We start from the raw sequence: 19580 nt of genomic DNA, 5'->3' as shown, positions 1-19580 counted from the left end.
CAAGAACACTAAGGTAACCTGCCTAAATGACTACTGACCCGTAGAACTCACATCTGTAGACATGAAGTCCTTTGCAAGGCTGGTCATGGCTCACATCAACACCATCATTCCATGAAACCCTAAACCAACCCTAATTTGCATACCACACCAACAGATCCACAGATGAGGCAATCTTTATTGCACTCCACACTGCCCTTTCACACCTGAACAAAGGAACACCTATGTGAGAATGCTATTCATTGACTACAGCTCAGCGTTCAACACCATAGTGGCCTCAAAGCTCATCAATAAGCTAAGGAACCTGGGACTAAACACCTCCCTCTGCAACTGGATCCTGGACTTCCTGACAGGCCTCCCCCAGGTGGTAAGGGTAGGTAACAACACATCCGCCACCCTCAGGTGTGCGTGCTCAGTCCCCTCCTGTACTCCCTGTTCACTCATGACTGCACGACTCCAACACCATCATTCAATTTGACACAACAGTGGTAGGCCAGATCACCAACAACGACGAGACAGACTATAGGGAGTAGAGGTCGACCGAATATGATTTTTCAACGCCGATACCGATACCGATTATTGGAGGACCAAAAAAAGTCGATACCAATTAATTGGCCGATTTAAAAAAAAAATGTTTTAATTTGTAATAATTACAATTACAACAATACTGAATGAACACTTATTTTAACTAAATATAATACATCAATAAAATCAATTTAGCCTCAAATAAATAATGAAACATGTTCAATTTGGTTTAAATAATGCAAAAACAAAGTGTTGGAGAAGAAAGTAAAAGTGCAATATGTGCCATGTAAGAAAGCTAACGTTTAAGTTCCTTGCTCAGAACATGAAAACATATGAAAGCTGGTGGTTCCTTTTAACATGAGTCTTCAATATTCCCAGGTAAGAAGTTTTAGGTTGTAGTTATTATAGGAATTATAGGACTATTTCTCTCTATACCATTTGTATTTCATTAACCTTTGACTCTTGGATGTTCTTATAGGCACTTTAGTATTGCCAGTGTAACAGTATAGCTTCCATCCCTCTCCTCGCTCCTGCCTGGGCTCGAACCAGGAACACAATGACAACAGCCACCCTCGAAGCAGCGTTACCCATGCAGAGCAAGGGGAATAACTACTCCAAGTCTCAGAGCGAGTGACGTTTGAACCGCTATTAGCGCTAACTAGCCAACCATTTCACATCGGTTACACCAGCCTAATCCCAGGAGTTGATAGGCTTGAAGCACAGCAAAGAGCTTCTGGCAAAACGCAGGAAAGTGCTGTTTGAAAGAATGCTTACGAGCCTGCTGCTGCCTACCACCGCTCAGTCAGACTGCTCTATCAAATCATAGACTTAGTTATAACATAATAACACACAGAAATACGAGCCTTAGGTCATTAATATGGTCGAATCCGGAAACTATCATCTCGAAAACAAGACGTTTATTCTTTCAGTGAAATACGGAACCGTTCCGTATTTTATCTAACGGGTGGCATCCATAAGTCTAGATATTCCTGTTACATTGCACAACCTTCAATGTTATGTCATAATTACGTAAAACTCTGGCAAATTAGGCGGCCCAAACTGTTGCATATACACTGACTCTGCGTGCAATGAACGCAAGAAAAGTGACACAATTTCACCTGGTTAATATTGCCTGCTAACCTGGATTTCTTTTAGCTAAATATGCAGGTTTAAAAATATATACTTCTGTGTATTGATTTTAAGAAAGGCATTGATGTTTATGGTTAGGTACACATTGGAGCAACGATATGCACCGCAACGATTATATGCAACGCAGGACACGCTAGATAAACTAGTAATATCATCAACCATGTGTAGTTAACTAGTGATTATGATTGATTGATTGATTGTTTTTTACAAGATAAGTTTAATGCTAGCTAGCAACTTACCTTGGCTTCTACTGCATTCGCGTAACAGGCAGGCTCCTGGTGGAGTGCAATGTAATCAGGTGGTTAGAGCGTTGGACTAGTTAACTGTAAGGTTGCAAGATTGAATCGCCCGAGCTGACAAGGTAAAAATCTGTCGTTCTGCCCCTGAACGAGGCAGTTAACCCACCGTTCCTAGGCTGTCATTGAAAATAAGAATGTGTTCTTAACTGACTTGCCTAGTTAAATAGAGATTAAATAGGTGTAAAAAATAAATTAAAAATGAATACAAAAATCGGCCAAATCGGTGTCCAAAAATACAGACTTCCGATTGTTATGAAAACTCGAAATCGGCCCTAATTAATCGGCCATTCCGGTCGACCTCTAATAGGGAGGAGGTCAGAGACCTGGCCGTGTGGTGCCGGGACAACAACCTCTCCCTCAACGTGATCAAGACAAAGGAGATGATTAAGGACTACAGGAAAAAGAGGACCGAGCACGCCCCCATTCTCATCAACGGGGCTGCAGTGGAGCAAGTTGAGAGCTTCAAGTTCCTTGGTGTCCACATCACCAACAAACTAACATGGTCCAAGCACACCAAGACAGTCGTGAAGAGGGCACGACAAAACCTATTACCCCTCAGGAGACTAAAAAGATTTGACATGGGTCCTCAGATCCTCAAGAGGTTCTACAGCTGCGCCATCGAGAGCATCCTGACTGGTTGCATCATTGTCAAAGACTTCAGCCACCCTAGTCATAGACTGTCCTCTCTGCTACCGCACGGCAAGTGGTACCGGAGCGGTGTCATCTATGCATAGTCACTTTAATAACTCTACCTACATGTACATACTTCCTCAACTAACCGGTGCCCTCGCACATTGACTCTGTACTGGCTACCCCCATGTATATAGTCTCGCTGTTGTTATTTTACTGCTGCTCTTTAATTACTTGTTACTTTATCTCTTATTCTTATCCGTATTTGTTGGTTAGGGGCTCATAAATAAGCATTTCACTGTAAGGTCTACATCTGTTATATTCGGCACACGTGACTAATAAAATTTGATTTGAATTGTGGCTCCTTCCACCTTCAAAGAATAGGCAAGAGGGCCAACCATGGAGAATAGTAAGACACTTCATTATTTCTCTAATTATGCTATATTGTTTGTCCTCGTGTGTCTGTGCATGTTTTTCAGCATAAAGTACTCTGCAGCCACTTAGCGTGGACACCAGGTGAGGCCACACACACAGATTCCTGTTGAACAACCTTATTTTCTCAATAACAGTCTTTCTCCTTCACATCATCGCTCTCTCCCCCCTTCTCCCTAAATCCTCTAGGTTATATCAGCTGTGTCGGTGAACCCCTCCTGCATCTGAACTGGCTACATACAGGGCACAGCATGATCAGAGGTGAGAGGTCACTTGGTCGGGTCAACAGGAAGTATTTTTAAAGAGATGCTTGACATTGAAATACAGATAGAGATGCAGTAGTCCCAGAGTTAATGATCCAAGGTCAGTTTGCATTTCACCTCCTGATGATTGATGACTGACAGTGTTAGAATAAAGAAAAAACACAAGGCTTAAACATGCTCTCTCTTTCTCCATCTGTTTCTCATCTGCATGTATGTTTTGATGTGAGAGAGGATGCAAACCCCGAGTCCCGTCATCGCCACCTCACCCGCTCTTAAGATAACCTTCGAGCTGACTGGGAGCCCAAGGCTGTTTAGGAGACACCACTAGAGACACTATTATGTAATTGTGATGAACAGAGAATATTAGGGTAGCACTGTGATTCATATGCTGCCTTCCCCTTCTGTCTTTTACACCTCTCTCGTCACCTCCTCTTTCTTCCTCTGATTTTATAATGCACAACAGATGTGCATTGAAGTTCAGTTTGAACTTGTATTTATAATATAATATTACAATTATAATATTTATAATGCATGTATTATGTATTTATAACACTTGGATAATGAACTTCTTTCAATAAAGCATTTCACATTCTCTACTGGTTGAAATTAAGTCTCTCATTTGATGAAATACTACACCTATCCTGTGTTTATCAGATCAATGCAGATGAAGGAAATTAGATATTGAGATGAACTGGTTTTAGAGTATTTACATGATGCATAGAAAGTGTAGTGTACTGTTTTTTAAATTATGCTTCTGTATATATGAATTACAAATCAGCCTTTAACTAGTTAAATCCTGTTTCTAGCTTATTGCATAGTTACAATGTGTAACCATTGATGTCTCAGGACCAAGATTGGTAAACACTGTTGAAGTGTATAATTGTAATACATACATGCAGACACAGCATCATTCAAAGACTGGAATTTGACACTCCTGGTAATGGATATGACTGAAAAATAATCTCAAAGACATTCATACCTGAACTGCACCTTTATTTGCCAAAGTAGAGTACATGATCAGGGAATATATTAAATGTACAGGCTACAATGTGGGGATCTCATGGTAATAACTACATGTATATACGACTTGCATCCTTGGCACAAAGTTATATTATACTCTACTCAATCCATAGGCTTCGTTAATGTCATTCAGACTGTTTTGAAGTTGATACAACTGGCTATGATAGCTGAGATTCATAGCTAGGTTCTGAACTAATATGTATACCAAACGTGTTCTGTTCCATATGTAACAGGGTTGGTTATGTTTCCACTTGCCTCTAAAGAAATGTGTATTTGATGTTCAAGCATTCTTATTGGTTAGTTCAATTCTGATGACAATAAGGGGTGTTGTGATTGGCCCCACTTGCAGATAGGGGGAGATCGCGAACGTCAGGTCTTCCCAGTATGAAAATGTGATGCATGGGGTAGGTCACGTTCTGAATACTGTTTTCTATTTTCTATTTTACAATGTGTACAAGTTTGCTGTACGTTACTGATTTTATACATGTGTGGGTATATGGTACCTGTTAGGGATTGAGGGGCTTTCTGGGATGTGCTTTGGCATATGATTGCTGTAAATAATTGTGTTAGCTAGCATACGCCGATGTCATGGTCACATAAGCCACGGCTAACACAGTTGTCTTCATGCTACAGATTTTGTCATCGACAGCCATCAACACTGTTAAGCGCTGCACAACTAACGTGCTGTTTCCCATTTAACAACAGGTATTTATACATGTTATATTTTGTATTGTATTTTTGTATTTTGTTCGCCCAGTATGAAAATGTGATGCATGGGATTTTGTCATCGACAGCCATCAACACTGTTAAGCCCTGCACAACTAACGTGCTGTTTCCCATTTAACAACAGCAGAAATAAATTATGCTCAACTGGGACCACTGGCCGAAGTTATTTATTATTATAAAACACAACGCATGGAGAGTACACTATACATCTGTTACACATACACATATCGGCTACTTAGCTAGCTACACATCCATAGGCATACAGGTATTTTTATCCTCCACTGAACAATAAGCAAGAAAATAGTTAGCTAGCTACGTTACTTCATCCATCTGCATTGCATGGCAAATATTTTTATTTATTTATATTTATAAAATGTAACATTTATTTAACTAGGCAACTCAGTTAAGAACAAATTCTTATTTACAATGATCGCCTACAGTACACCTGCCAAACCCGGACAACGCTGGGCCAATTGTGCGCCGCGCTATGGCAGGCTGGACAATAGAACGAGTCAAAATTCACCCAAGGCTGAAAAACGGAAATAGAACGTTGGCTAAACTGGAACACTAGCGCGAGTCCATAGCAAATTAATTGAATCGAGCGTTCGCAGACCCTATTTTGACTGGAATTAAGCTTAGAATTCCATGTCGCCTAAATGTCTCAAAAAAATGTACACGCTTTCACATAGAGGCCTAGTTTACATATTAGTAATTTAACAGACGAGCGATACCACTACAATTTGTTCTTAGGACGAAACTGAAGAAAACAAAAACTAGTGTAGAAAGTAAACATACGCACCTCAATGGTGTCAACTGTGCTCATGTCTGCATAACGAGGAAGTAGAAAACAAATTGCAACTAATGACTATTTTTGGTCTAACGATCGATGACAACGAGATACACTGCCCAGCCTTACATAATTAGAAGAGATTATCCTGATTAAAATGGTGTCCTACTTGAAAAAAATCAAAATATACACATTTAGAGATATTTGGCGAAATAGACATACATACCCCTATTTCCCCAAAACAATGGCAGTATGAAAGTTCTAAGAACAGTCTTTTATTTAACCAGTTTAATATTTATTTACTACCATTTGCCTTTTTGTGTTTAACATTTTGTGGTTTGTAATCGTTGTGCAGTAACTGAAAGGTGGCTAGTCCCTAAACGGACTAGGTGAAAGATCTGTCAAAACCTTGAGCAAGGCACTTAACCTTAGTCGCTCTGGATAAGAGCGTCTGCTAAATGACTAATATGTAAACTAGGCCTCTATGTGAAAGCGTGACAATAATATATTAACTTTTCATTATTCACAGATCTACTCCTCTGATGTCATGGCAGGCAGGTTGGCAGACCAGACTCCTCTGATGAAAGGTAGGCAGCACACTCACGAAAACTAACTGCTTAGCAAAGCAAAGGCTCTTTTGAGAGCTACCAGATTTATAATTAAAAACAACAAAATGTTACTGTCTGTGTCCAGTGTCTGTGTTTATATTGTAAAGACCCTGGGTTTATAAGCGCGGATATCGACTCTGCCGTTCGAGCTTGCTCTTATAAACCCAGGGTCGTTACAATATGTTAAGGGGTGTTACTTTGGCAGATAATGTCACCCATCTAAATAAATCGTTTTTTAAATGTAAAATAATTAACTAAATGTATGGTGTTTATGTCAGTTTCATTGTTTGTTATGGTTTAAATGGTTATTTTATGGTTGTAAGTGATAAAATGAACTAGAACATTTTTTATTTTGCAATTCGGAATAGTTACCACTTTAGTAAGGATATACAATTTATTCAGTACTACTGCAGTTGCTAAATAATTGTAATAGATGGCAGCATAAGATCACAAATGACATTTCAGAAGATTAGTTTTCTCCCTGGATACACCACTCCCCTCACAGGCTGACTACACAGCTCGCGTCGTGTGCATGAGCGTTGCAAAATAAATTTAGAAATCCATGTTATTCAATTATTGCACCCACACTGCTCGAGCGCGCAAACGAGCGTCTGAGTTGTCAAGGGCTAAAATAGAAGTCAGTTCTATTTCAGACGCAGATCACGCTGCAAGTCCTGCCTCTCCCATCTCCTCATTGGTTTATAGAAGCAGGTGCCCACGTGCCATCTCCTCATTGGTTATACCAACGTGGGTGACTGAAAGAAGTAGCTCGGTGGCAGTAATGCACCTAATTAATGAAAGTTGCCAATCGCTATATAAAGTCAAGAGAAGACAAAGAGTGGAATGAGGAGATGACTAGAAAACGATTCATTTGACCGTTTTATGTGTGAATTAATTGGTGGAGTACAGGACCTTGTGCATTTCAGGTAAAATAACAACTCAATGTTTATATCCCAGTACAAATTAGCTAGCAACAGCAAGCTAGCTAAATAGGACAAATTAACTAGCAAGTGCAAGCTAGCTAGCTAAATTGCCATAAATGTTTAATACTTTTCGACCTGTTCCCAAATTAATATAATTGGTTCAGAGTTTGTTTTGATATTTTAACCTGCGTGTCGTGATCGCGTTTGGTGTAGGGGGACAAAATACGTTTATGCACAATGGCGCAGGCGCGCAGCCGGTGTGGGTTCCGTGTCACAGGAAAACTCCTGCGCACCCTTTTTCCTGTCCCTTTCCACGCTGCAAACGCAAGAAGGCCTGAAAAAGCATTTAACAGATTACTGTGAAGTAATATAATGATGATGATTCATGTTTATTATTACCTGTTTTTATGCTCATGTTTTGAAATTATACTTCATTACTATAACGATTATCAATAAGCCTGAACATTAATTCAGTCACCTCTGGTCGACAAAAACGTATTTTCCTAGTACATTCATTGTCAAATTCATCAACCAGCCTTCGACCCGCTCTGCCTTCTCGCAAAAGTAGCCAACTCTACAAGACCCGCTAAAAGCTTGTGCTGTCAGCGGGAGCGAGCAACTCTGCCTTCTCGAACAAGCGATGGGCATCTTGAGGTAAATTTGCTAACCGATAGGGTTGCATGATATTATTTATTGGCGGGCTGGAAGAAGCACTCGTCTTTTCTATTCGAGGCTGTTTACTCATATCATACTCATAATATAATTTTCCAGTTCAGAACTTTTTATGATGCATGTCTACTAGTGTTGAGGTTAGCGCACCTGTCTGGTGATTATTTGGCCGCGGTTCAATACGTGCTATAGTCACATTTTTTTGCTCTCCCAAAAGCAAACACAGGTCTAATACGAGATAAATAACGTGGGACATATAGTCTTTGGTTGCATTGCTATTTTATGTCAATCATATTGCTGCTATAGCCTATAATTGATGTTTCGTGGTCTTATGCTGCCATCTATTGGAAATATTTAGCAATTCAAAGTTATTAATTCACATAAAGACATTGGTGAAGCAGATGAGAAATAAAGTGTATTTTTCTTATTAATTCCGGGGATCAGCAAATGGCTGGGATAGGTGGGGCAGGTTTGAGACTGGACTTTCACATATAGGTTACTAGGTCACACCCAGTTCAAACCACATTTGAAAAATAAAATGTGGCTTATCAAGTGTTCTGCCTTGCAATCATAAATATCATAAATAACTAATAACAAAAAAATAGCTAAATGTTTTTATTAAAAAAAGAACAATCAAAATGCTATTTAGTACTATAATGGTATTTACTAACATAATATTACTAAAATCGTTTTAAAAAGTTTCTAGGCTACCCTACCCAAGAATTAGGGTTAAGGTTAAAATAGGTTATACCTATTGTTAGGGCTAAAATAAGGATTTAGGTTAAGGCTAATTAAGGGGAAAAAACAGTATTGGTTTATAGCTCTCTTGCTCCGCTCTGTGAACTTCTGTAGGTACTACATAAACTCATTCGTGACCCTTGCTAGGCTCATAATCTGAGGTAGCAACTGCGTCAGATCTACAAATCAATGAGCTCGACCTATCCATTTAGTTTGTGCAGCATTCGCTTCATTCGATGCCTACTAACAAACAGATTTCGACGCATATCAAATTACCCAGCAGCCATTTAGAAAAATGTGGTTATTTCTTAATTTAAAACTGTAGTCTGGCTGTTTAAATCGGCCACATCTTGAAAAAGAGGACAGGGACATGAGTTTTGTTTAGGTTTACACCTTTTTCTGAATGAAAATATGGTTAACCACGAGAAGAAAATGTTTAACGTTTGATGGCATTGCGCCAACCATTAGTTAACTCTGCTAATCACAACATGTACCTAGGTGAGCAATGGGCGTACTCATTAAGTAGCTGTAATGATACATTACTTGAGGTAAGCATGTGAGATCAACGTGTCTCATTGCCAATAGCACCGAAGCAGTCATTGTGACGTAGAACAATGGGCTGGGAATATAACGTTCTGAAGGCGTGAAAAATCCCCTAAAATAAGACTTGTTTTTCACGATTACTTCAAAACTACGGATGCAATGAACTAGTTTTATTCAGAAAAAAACGTTAGAAATCACAGCTGGTTGTGATACAGTCTGGCAAGGCAAGCTTACGAAATTGTATGTTCAATTTGCACTAACTAGATTCTTTACATCCATTGTTTCACAAGATGGCAGCCTGGTTTGCTGGTTGTTTCAGGAGTCCCTAACAGCCAGAATTACTTTTTCATTCTCATGTTACATGACTAGCTTGCTAAATCGTGATTTTCGTTAATTAACTTTATGACAAGAATATGCATAATCGTTTGTCTCTACATTAACTAACATATTCCTCTTAATTGTACATTTATTTTTTGCATGATTCGTTATGACGTAATAGTCATTTACATGTGCTTCCGTCATAGCATTTTTGTCAGCCATCTTTGCTGAAGAAAGTCTCCAGCCTTGGGTCGCATAGCGTCGAATTCGTCATGGGGAACCACTCGATATGATTGATCCTCGCCCAGCGGTCGCCGCTGGTGATTTGAATATGAGAGAAGTTTTTTTGCCCTGTGTTCATTTGATGCACCACGTGGTGCCGTGCGGTGAAACACCGCTTCCCATTCGTTTTCAATTGAAGGAAGGCAGCGGAGAGGACAGGGGACCAAAGGGCAGCGGGAAGGTGTTCACTGATTTGCCTGGAGGGTCTGTGAACAACTCAGCCAGAGATGGTCCCACTCCCAACATGTGCTAGAAGCACCGAGTTACTAGTCTGTGATCAGATTCTGTGACGTCTATAGTGACCATCTGGAACTCACAGGTGAACACAGAACAGCTTATCTGTGTCTTTTCAAGGTTGTTGTTTTTACCACATTCCAAAACACAATTTAATTTGGCAACAGCAAGCTAGCTAAATAGGACAAATTAGCTAACAAGTGCAAGCTAGCTAGCTAAATTGCCATAAATGTTTAATACTTTTCGACATGTTCCCAAATTAATATAATTGTTTCCGAGTTTGTTTTGATATTTTAGGCTGCGTGTTGTGTTCGCTTTTGGCGTGGGGGGACAAAATACATTCATGCACGATGGCGCACACGCGCAGCCGGTTTGGGTTCCGTGTAAACTGACAGTTTTTCTAAACCAAGGCTGAAATAATGTTTGGATTTTTTCCAGTTTACAGTACAGTGTGCACCTTTTGATCAGTTATTCAAATAGACATGTCTGTAAATTAGACATTTCCCATTAGCTAGTAGACTGTGTCCTACCTGAGAGACCTGTCAACCTTAAGTCTGATGGGACTAATGGGCTGCTCCTGGTCAGCTGTGGAGGGTAGTGTGTGAATAGGCCCTGTTGTCTTGGTGTAGTGCTGATGGAGCAGTGAGTTAATGAACACATTAAGGACCCTATTCTACGTGTGTGTGGCTCGGCTAGCGTAAATGTCACTGCAGCACATTGCTTTCTGACCCTCATGTCCACACAGACCAGCTGTCCTTCCAGGTGTGCTGCTGGACATGATTGGTATCCTGCTAGTGTCTGGAAACTGGACCTCAGACTTTGGAGCTAAATTCACACACAACAACACACCATCAATGTGTGTCCGGCAAAGTTTGTGTGTGTGTGTGTGTGTGCATACCCATGTTTCCATTATGGCTCGTACTAAATGTGTGTTTTCTCCCTGCCTGCAGCAATATTCCAAACCGTTCCACCTTTTCATGCCCGTTCTGTGGAGCCCGCAATCTGGACCAACAGGAGCTGTATGGAGAACCACCGCAACGATCCCAACATAGTGGTTAGTATGCTATCTGATACCCTGAACTATGGACACTGTCCTAGTCTGAACTATGGACACTGTCCTAGTCTGAACTATGGACACTGTCCTAGTCTGAACTATGGACACTGTCCTAGTCTGAACTATGGACACTGTCCTAGTATGAATTTCCTCAAGCATGTATGTGCTGATATGAAGTGTTACGCAATGTTGACGTAACTGCATGAGAGTGCATCCTAAACCAACAGAGATTCTACTGCATTCTGTTTTGGTGTACTGCTGAGGTAATGACAGGGTTGTTGATTGGTTGGTGTGCCTCCAGGTGTGTCCTGTATGTTCAGCCATGCCGGGGGGACCCCAGCTACAAGAGCTCCAACTTCCTCCAGCACCTGCTCCACCGGCACAAGTTCTCCTACGACACGTTTGTGATCAGGATAAGGGTTGGGGTCTGGGCACTGTGTCTTCTATTCTTTTGTCAATAATCATATCCTCTCAGCCAGCAGCAGCCCCTTCACTTCCTGTATACTGGGGAGGAGGGGAGCTTGGCCTCCAATAAATGTTGCAATTTAAAACCAATGCAAACCAATGAGTACTGCATGGACATGGTTGTTATTCGGCAGAAAGTAAAAATAAAAATGTAAGGTATTTCCTTTGACTCTATATTTTTCACTGTTCAAATGAAACATTTTCAAACTCCAGGGAAAAGCCATCACACGACAGACGTTCTTGTAAAAGTACCACAGATTAGTTCTGTTAAAGTTTATTCTCAAGTGCATCATTTCATGGCTTTGAATAAGAGGGACTACAGTTGAATTGCTTGACCCCATTCTCAGTGTGATAATCTTACAGCTGGGTGACAGTCTAGACATGACCAGTTAAACACAGAGAGTGAGGATATTCTCACATCACTGTTTTCTTTAACTAGGCAAGTCAGTTATGAACAAATTCTTATTTACAATGATAGCCTTACCTTTGCCAAACCCTACCACAGACGATGCTGGACCAATTGTGAGCCGCCCTATGGGACTCTCAATCACGGCCAGTTGTGATACAGCCTGGAATTGAACCAGGGTCTGTAGTGACACCTTTAGTACTGATATGCAGTGCCTTGACTGCTGTGCCACTCGGGAGCCCACTGTTTACAAAGCGAATCAAAACAAATTATCTAACTATCCCTTTTTTGTATTCGGAGTTCTTGTGAATACTTGCACTTGTCAAATGTTTCTACATTATTGAAATACCGATTGTTCTTATTTCGTAGTTAAGAAGCAAATTCTATTTGTCACATGCGCCGAGTACAACAGGTGTAGTAGACCTTAGAGTGAAATGCTTAAATGTAAAGCAGTTTTAAGAAAAATACATATGAAATAAAAGTTACAAATAATTAAAGAGCAGCAGTAAAATAGCAATAGCGAGGCTATATAAAGGGGGTACCGGTACAGAGTCAATGTGTGGGGCAATGTTTAGTCGAGGTAATTCAGGTAATGTATACCGTTGAAGTCGGAAGTTTACATACACTTAGGTTGGAATCATTAAAACTTGTTCAACCACTCCACAAATTTCTTGTTTACAAACTATAGTTTTGGCAGGTCGGTTAGGACATCTACGTGGTGCATGACACAAGTAATTTTTCCAACAATTGTTTACTTACAGATTATTTCACTTATAATTCACTTCATCACAAATTCCAGTGGGTCAGAAGTTTACATACACTAAGTTGACTGTCTTTAAACAGCTTGGAAAATTACAGATAATGATGTCATGGCTTTAGAAGCTTCTGATAGGCTAATTGACATAATTTGAGTCAATTGTAGGTGTACCTGTGGATGTATTTCAAGGCCTACCTTCAAACTCAGTTGATTGACATCTTTGATTGACCCTCTTTGATTGACATCATGGGAAAATCAAAAGAAATCAGACAACTAATTGCAGACCTCCACAAGACTGGTTCATCCTTGGGAGCAATTTCCAAATGCCTGAAGGTACCACGTTCATCTGTACAAACAATAGTACGCAAGTATCAACACCATGGGACCACACAGCCGTCATACCGCTCTGGAAGGAGACGCGTTCTGTCTCCTAGAGATTTTTTTTCCAGAAAAGTGCAATTCAATCCCAGAACAACAGCAAAGGACCTTGTGAAGATGCTGGAGGAAACAGGTACAAAAGTATCTATATCTACAGTAAAACAAGTCCTATATCGACATAACCTGAAAGGCCGCTCAGCAAGGAAGAAGCTACTGCTCCGAAACCGCCATAAAAAAGCCAGACTACAGTTTGCAACTGCACATGGGGACAAAGATTGTACTTTTTGGAGAAATGTCCTCTGGTCTGATGAAACAAAAATAGAACTGTTTGGCCATATAACCATCGTTATGTTTGGAGGTCAGAGGGAGATGCTTGCAAGCCGAAGAACACCATCCCAACCGTGAAGCACGGGGGTGGCAGCATCATGTTGTGAGGGGGCTTTGCTGCAGGAGGGACTGGTGCACTTCACAAAATAGATGGCATCATGAGGTAGAAAAATTATGTGTATATATTGAAGCAACATTTCAAGACATCCGTCAGGAAGTTAAAGCTTGATCGCAAATGGGTCTTCCAAATGGACAATGACCCCAAGCATACTTCTAAAGTTGCGGCAAAATGGCTTAAGGACAACAAAGTCAAGATATTGGAGTGGCCATCACAAAGCCCTGACCTCAATCCTATAGAAAATTTGTGGGCGGAACGGAAAAAGTGTGTGCGAGCAAGGAGGCCAATAAACCTGACTCAGTTACACCAGCTTGGTCAGGAGGAATGGGACAAAATTCACCCAACATATTGTGGGAAGCTTATGGAAGGCTAGTGTATGTAAACTTTTGACCCACTGGGAATGTGATGAAATAAATAAAAGCTGAAAGAAATAATTCTCTCTACTATTATTCTGACATTTTGCATTCTTAAAATAAAGTGATGATCCTAACTGACCTAAAACAGGGAATTTTTACTAGGATTAAATGTCAGGAAAAGGTGAATTAAAAACTGAATTTGAATAAGGTGTATGTAAACCTCCGACTTCAACTGCATATAACATTCTATTGGTTGCACCTTCCACTTGCCTCTTCCATTTTTGTGGTAATGCTGCAATTAGTTGGTTGTAATTTTGGGTAGAGCAGACATTTCCATATGTCTGTGTTAGCTGCATGTGTGACATAACTTCACCAGTACTATTTATGATATGATTTACAAAGATTATACCTTTTTTTAAATCGAAAAATACGTTTTTTGTAATCAATTAGTATATTTGAGTTTAACCACATACTAAGAAAGGTCTTAGATTATACTTTTTTTAAAAGTTACATACATATGGTTAGCAGATGTTAATGTGTGTGGCGATAATTTAGTTTAATGATATACACTTCGTCATTAGATTTGTCTAAATTTATTGTACCATAGCAGTGAAAGAAGTATAGTTCAAAGGATATATTTCAAATGCTACATTTCATCTAGTATCCACCAGATAGCAGAGTGGCGCAGCGGAAGCGTGCTGGGCCCATAACCCAGAGGTCGATGGATCGAAACCATCCTCTGCTATGTCTTTTACATGTGGACAATTCAGCAAGGAAAAAAAACACAAATTAAAAAGATAATATAAAACATCTTTATGCAATGGAGATGATACCTAGGCAGTTATGATTAGACAAAATAAAAGGAGAGATTTGTTTTCAAAGAATGTGTTAAAATAGTGTTCGAAAGCAAGACATATATATATATAATACATAAACTATAACTATTAGAATGGTTGAGTTAGACCACATTAATATTGCATCATCCTGAAGGTTAAGTGCACATTTGAGGTGCTCACTACCACCTTCTCATGGACAATGGATGAAATAACAGGTCATTTTATCTGAGCAGTTCGAGAACTTTCATTACACAATGAGAGGCTGTGTCTGTTAGCAAGAAGACTCCAGACCAGATCAACTAAGGCTCCTTTTCGTACATGTCGTACAAGTCGTACATGTCGTACAAGTCGGTAAAAGGTTTGCCTAATTTTAACAAAAGTTCAAACTAAAAGTATGTGAGAGTTTGTCAGGGGACCATCAGGTGGCAGCATTGTCTTTCTAGCAGTTTTAAAAAGAATGTGTGCGTAATTATTTAATTAATGTGGAGGCATTTGTCATTCCCTGCTAGAAAATATGAATGGTCCCGAAGTCAACTGAATACACCGAACAGCCAACTACACACCTTAGAAAACAATGAGAAAGTGTTTTGATGTCTGTTTATGTAGTGATTTTTGGTACGGTTATATAGTGCAGCCGAAATAGCTCAGTTGGGAGAGCGTTAGACTGAAGATCTAAAGGTCCCTGGTTCGATCCCGGGTTTCGGCAGGTGTTGTTTTTGCGAGAGTTGTAAATCTAAATTTGGCCTGAAAAACGGAGACTTGAAGGTTTGAATCCCAGGATCAAAGGGAAGTGATTGTAGTGAGATTATCGTTTGGACAAAGATCGTCTTCTCCTCAACTCCTCCATCTGTATGTATATCAAATATACATTTAGTATATGTTACGTTTCATATTGTAGTAATATTTGGGAATGTCCATTATCCATTTCGTATGATATGTTATGAATTATAATTCGTATGATGTTACGAATTTAAAAAACTTACTATACATTACGAATTAGCCAAATAAGCCAAATATGTTAAGATTTTGAAAAACATATGATATGTTACTAATTCCAATGTGTCTTACACAACTGACTTAATTTGCTTTTATAACTTTACACATTTATTTTGGGGTCCAACCCTGTAAACATAATTTTCCTTATGACCCACGAGTTTCTCATTTCATACAAGCGCATTTTCGTCCACGTTGACTTTCCTTGCCGCCGCAACTCGATTAAATTTGACCTTTTTCAAAAGGAGGCGAGAGAGGACCCAGAAAAGAGGACGCAGGACTGAGCAAATGTTTATCGAAGGAAGAATGATTACTGGGTAACTCTGTTGACATTAACCAAATTGGAACTGTGAGTACTACCATGAGTAGTTTTTCTGATTGAATTTAATTATCTTATTAAAACATTAACCCTAGTGAATAACAATAAGAATAACATCTTCATGAATCATTATAATAAGATCTTTTCAGAGTGAATATAATTGCACTTCAATTGTTTACTTTTTGTATTATTTTATTTTTATTGATATTTTTTCTATGTTTGAGTATTGTTAATACCTGTGTTTGGTTTGCTAGACATGTTTGATGTAGCAATGTAAGTAGATTTTTGTATTATGAATTAAAAAATTAAAGTTAAAATTTAAAAATAAATAAAATTTAAAAAAGAACTTGAGCAAATGTAATTGAGCATGGAACGCCGTTTGGGTCTTAAAGCACGTGATCAAAATGCGATCTTTTTAATGCTACATGTGTAAAGTAAAGAGGTGCAGGCGCTAAATTAACGTTTTCACACGTCAAATAAGCATATGCAAATGTTCTTGCAGGTGATTCAACATGTGCTAAGTAAGCGGCTTCAAGCGGTCCTGCACACGTCAAGTTAACGCCTACAGCTGCTAAATATACACCTACACAGGCTAATTTAACTCGTTCTTTAATATGCTAATTTTACTAGCCAATTTCCCTAGCTCCTCCTTTCAACCAGATTTCAGTTTGAAGGAACTTCCTTTTCCACTGCAAGCAGTTTGAACCTTTACAAGGTAACAGTTTTGTCTTTGAAATTTGTTGTTACTGAATCGTAAAGTTTATCAGCTAGTTTACAGTGGAAGGATCTGTTTCTCATCACTGGCTATAAAATGCAGCTAACATTAATCTAGCACCAGGATCAGCAGTGCTTAGCATAAGTTAAGTCAGATAACGTAAACTCACTCACTTTTGTACATCGCCTTGGTCCGTACAATTGACCTTATTTTAGCGCCCCAAAAACGTAATACTTCCAGATCAACTGTAATGTCAATACCATTGTAAAGCACAATTTCTCCCCTTTCCAACAGAATCAATTACATGACCCCCACACTGCCCGTTTCTGCATGATTCAAGAAGGCAATGCGCCCCGTTTTTTTTTTTAAATGGCGGGTGGGGAAGCGAAACTAATGCGTGGTAGTGAGAAGGAGAGATGTTGTGTGGGAAAATTGCTTTTTTCACTCGATCTGTCCAACTTATCACCTTTTCGCCTCTAAAATGTAAATAAAACACTATAAAGAGTTTATATAATGTGTGATTACATACCTATTTGAAGGTTTGTGTCGAATTTGAATCGGGTTTTTAGGGCGGTGCTAAAGTGATCTTATAAGTAAACAGCGGCTTTGAGAATGATGATCGTGAGATCATCATTCTCATGATGATGATCATGATGATGATCGCATGATCAAAAATGACTAGGTATCCCCCTTACCCCCGTCACTGTCCATATCTTGTTTTTAAATGATGAGAGAAGTGCTACACCTGGCGGAGAGAGATTGTAAGACAGAAATAGTTGCTTTATGCGTGCTGTACGTTACGGCATGACACGTCACGATGTAACGGAGGGTTCGTTTTTTCAACTTTTCTCCAATACTATAGAGCCATTAACATGTCGATCAACGCTTGAATAGAAACCTAGTTCACACTCCCGATTTTGAAGTCAACACAGTCACTACAGTCCCATTAGTTTTCTTTGTAGCCTCGTTTGAATGTTGCGGTTGCACACATTTGTACGGAATAAGGTGAGTTTACGTTACTTGCTAGCTAATTTAGCTAACGTCGGTAGCCTCGAACCCCGGCCATATTATATCATATAGATAGCCTCAAACTTTTCCCGGTCATACTGCTAACCGCAGTGAACGGCACCGTCTTGTGTTTTATTAAAAGCCCTGCTGAAAAAACATGTAAACTATAACAGCCATGGAAACACATTGGACTGTGTTAATTCTATCAAGGTAAATTACATACTAGCAAGATTGTTGCTTGAATGCAGGGCCAGGCATACGTAGATTAGACAACGGAGATGCTCAAAATCCTGGTAGTTCTCGATTTTTGGACTATTGTCTTTATTTTGCTTTATCATTGACTTAAGGAAGACAAGCTACCTAAATGTGACTTATCGGCTAGTACTGAAGCAGGACATGGTTTTGAGTTACGTTTTTAGCCCAAAGCTGTGTATTTAAGCAAAACAACTTAAGCTAGGCAACTTCTTCAGCCTGACTGGCTTTCATTTAAATGCTAGCGTTAGTCGCGCTAGCTCATGATTAGCATGAAAACACAGAAAAGCTCACATGAAGCAAATTTGGCTAGTGACAACCTTGTAAAACCTTAGAAGTTAGCATACTTGTCAGCTTTCGAACAGAGTAGACTTTAATGTGCACATTCACTTTTTGAATATTTATATTACATCGAAGCTTATTAGGGTAGAATAACTTCAGGCATATACCCAGTACTTCTTCAAAGGAATAGGGTTCCCATTCCTTCCGCTTTATTTTCACACAATTGTGTCTTGCAGAAGGGAACCATGAAGAGGAGCTTGGAGTGGGCAAGGAGGAGGCTGATAAAGCAGCAGAGAAGACCTGATTCATCGAGTATCAATTCATTCTGGTGATTCTTACCTGGTTGGCATGCATGCACAACACAAGGTATGCAACATTAAGCCCAATCAAATAGCCAATGTTATTAAAACATGTATTCCAATTTACAGTCAAGCAACGTTTGTCAGTTGTGTTAATGTTATGAACTACAGGCAATCTATGGTTCTTGGAGTCAATGAATCAATTGAAAGTGACTACAATTAGACATACTAAAACTGTGCCAGTAAAGATGACAAAAAAGTAATCTGCTCTTATGGTTCTGTTTACATTTTTTACAGACACTTCAATCTGACACTCTTGTTAATGTTTGACGTCAGGCAAAATGTCTTCAGCCACTTTCGGACGGAGAGCAGCTGGTTGGCATGTGACTGCAGTGTCTGTGGGTGTACCAGGAAAGGACGTTAGAAGTTAGGGCCCCATGATATCGAAGCTTCTTACCGTCTCCACTGCAGCCCAGTCGATATCGATAAAAAAAAACTGGAACAATAGATTGTGTAGCACAATGTACAACTCCAGTTTGCCTATTGTCCCAACAAATGTCAATTATACATTTTTACATACGTCAGAGTGCAGTTTATTTTATAGCTCTGCTTTCAACGCCATCCTTACCCACAAACTGGTTAGCAGACTCAGGGCTCTGGGTGTAATAACACATTTAGATTTTTTACATTATCATAAGAATTTGAATCCCCAGAATGGACCCGACACTACCATGGTACACATGAGTACATGAAGGAGCTGTGGGACCTGACATAATGGTGATACGTCAACAGTTTTAGCGTAAACAAAACAAAGTAGATGGTGATACTTGACCATTCTCCCATCTACTGTACATTGACATGGAGATGATCAG

The 19580-nt window shown here is 39.5% G+C and overlaps 2 long non-coding RNA genes and 1 other non-coding gene across 3 annotated transcripts; all 3 read left to right on the top strand.

Moving 5' to 3' along the window:
* Positions 1-4536: 4536 nt before the first annotated feature.
* On the top strand, positions 4537-11831 carry LOC129834206 (uncharacterized). Its single transcript, XR_008756225.1, has 5 exons — positions 4537-4719; positions 4949-5020; positions 6358-6415; positions 11094-11197; positions 11499-11831. It is a non-coding gene; the product is annotated as an uncharacterized LOC129834206 (long non-coding RNA).
* Positions 11832-15187: 3356 nt separating this feature from the next.
* On the top strand, positions 15188-19368 carry LOC129834965 (uncharacterized). The gene is made up of 4 exons (XR_008756338.1): positions 15188-15689; positions 16079-16182; positions 18646-18775; positions 19006-19368. It is a non-coding gene; the product is annotated as an uncharacterized LOC129834965 (long non-coding RNA).
* trnaf-gaa (transfer RNA phenylalanine (anticodon GAA)) lies at positions 15474-15546 on the top strand. The gene has a single exon. It is a non-coding gene; the product is annotated as a tRNA-Phe (tRNA).
* Positions 19369-19580: the final 212 nt, after the last annotated feature.

This window comes from Salvelinus fontinalis, chromosome 35 (assembly GCF_029448725.1).
Source record: "Salvelinus fontinalis isolate EN_2023a chromosome 35, ASM2944872v1, whole genome shotgun sequence".
Classification (NCBI taxonomy): domain Eukaryota; kingdom Metazoa; phylum Chordata; class Actinopteri; order Salmoniformes; family Salmonidae; genus Salvelinus; species Salvelinus fontinalis.
The sequence above is the reverse complement of the archived record's forward strand: the minus strand, read 5'-3'. Positions and strand labels throughout refer to the sequence as shown.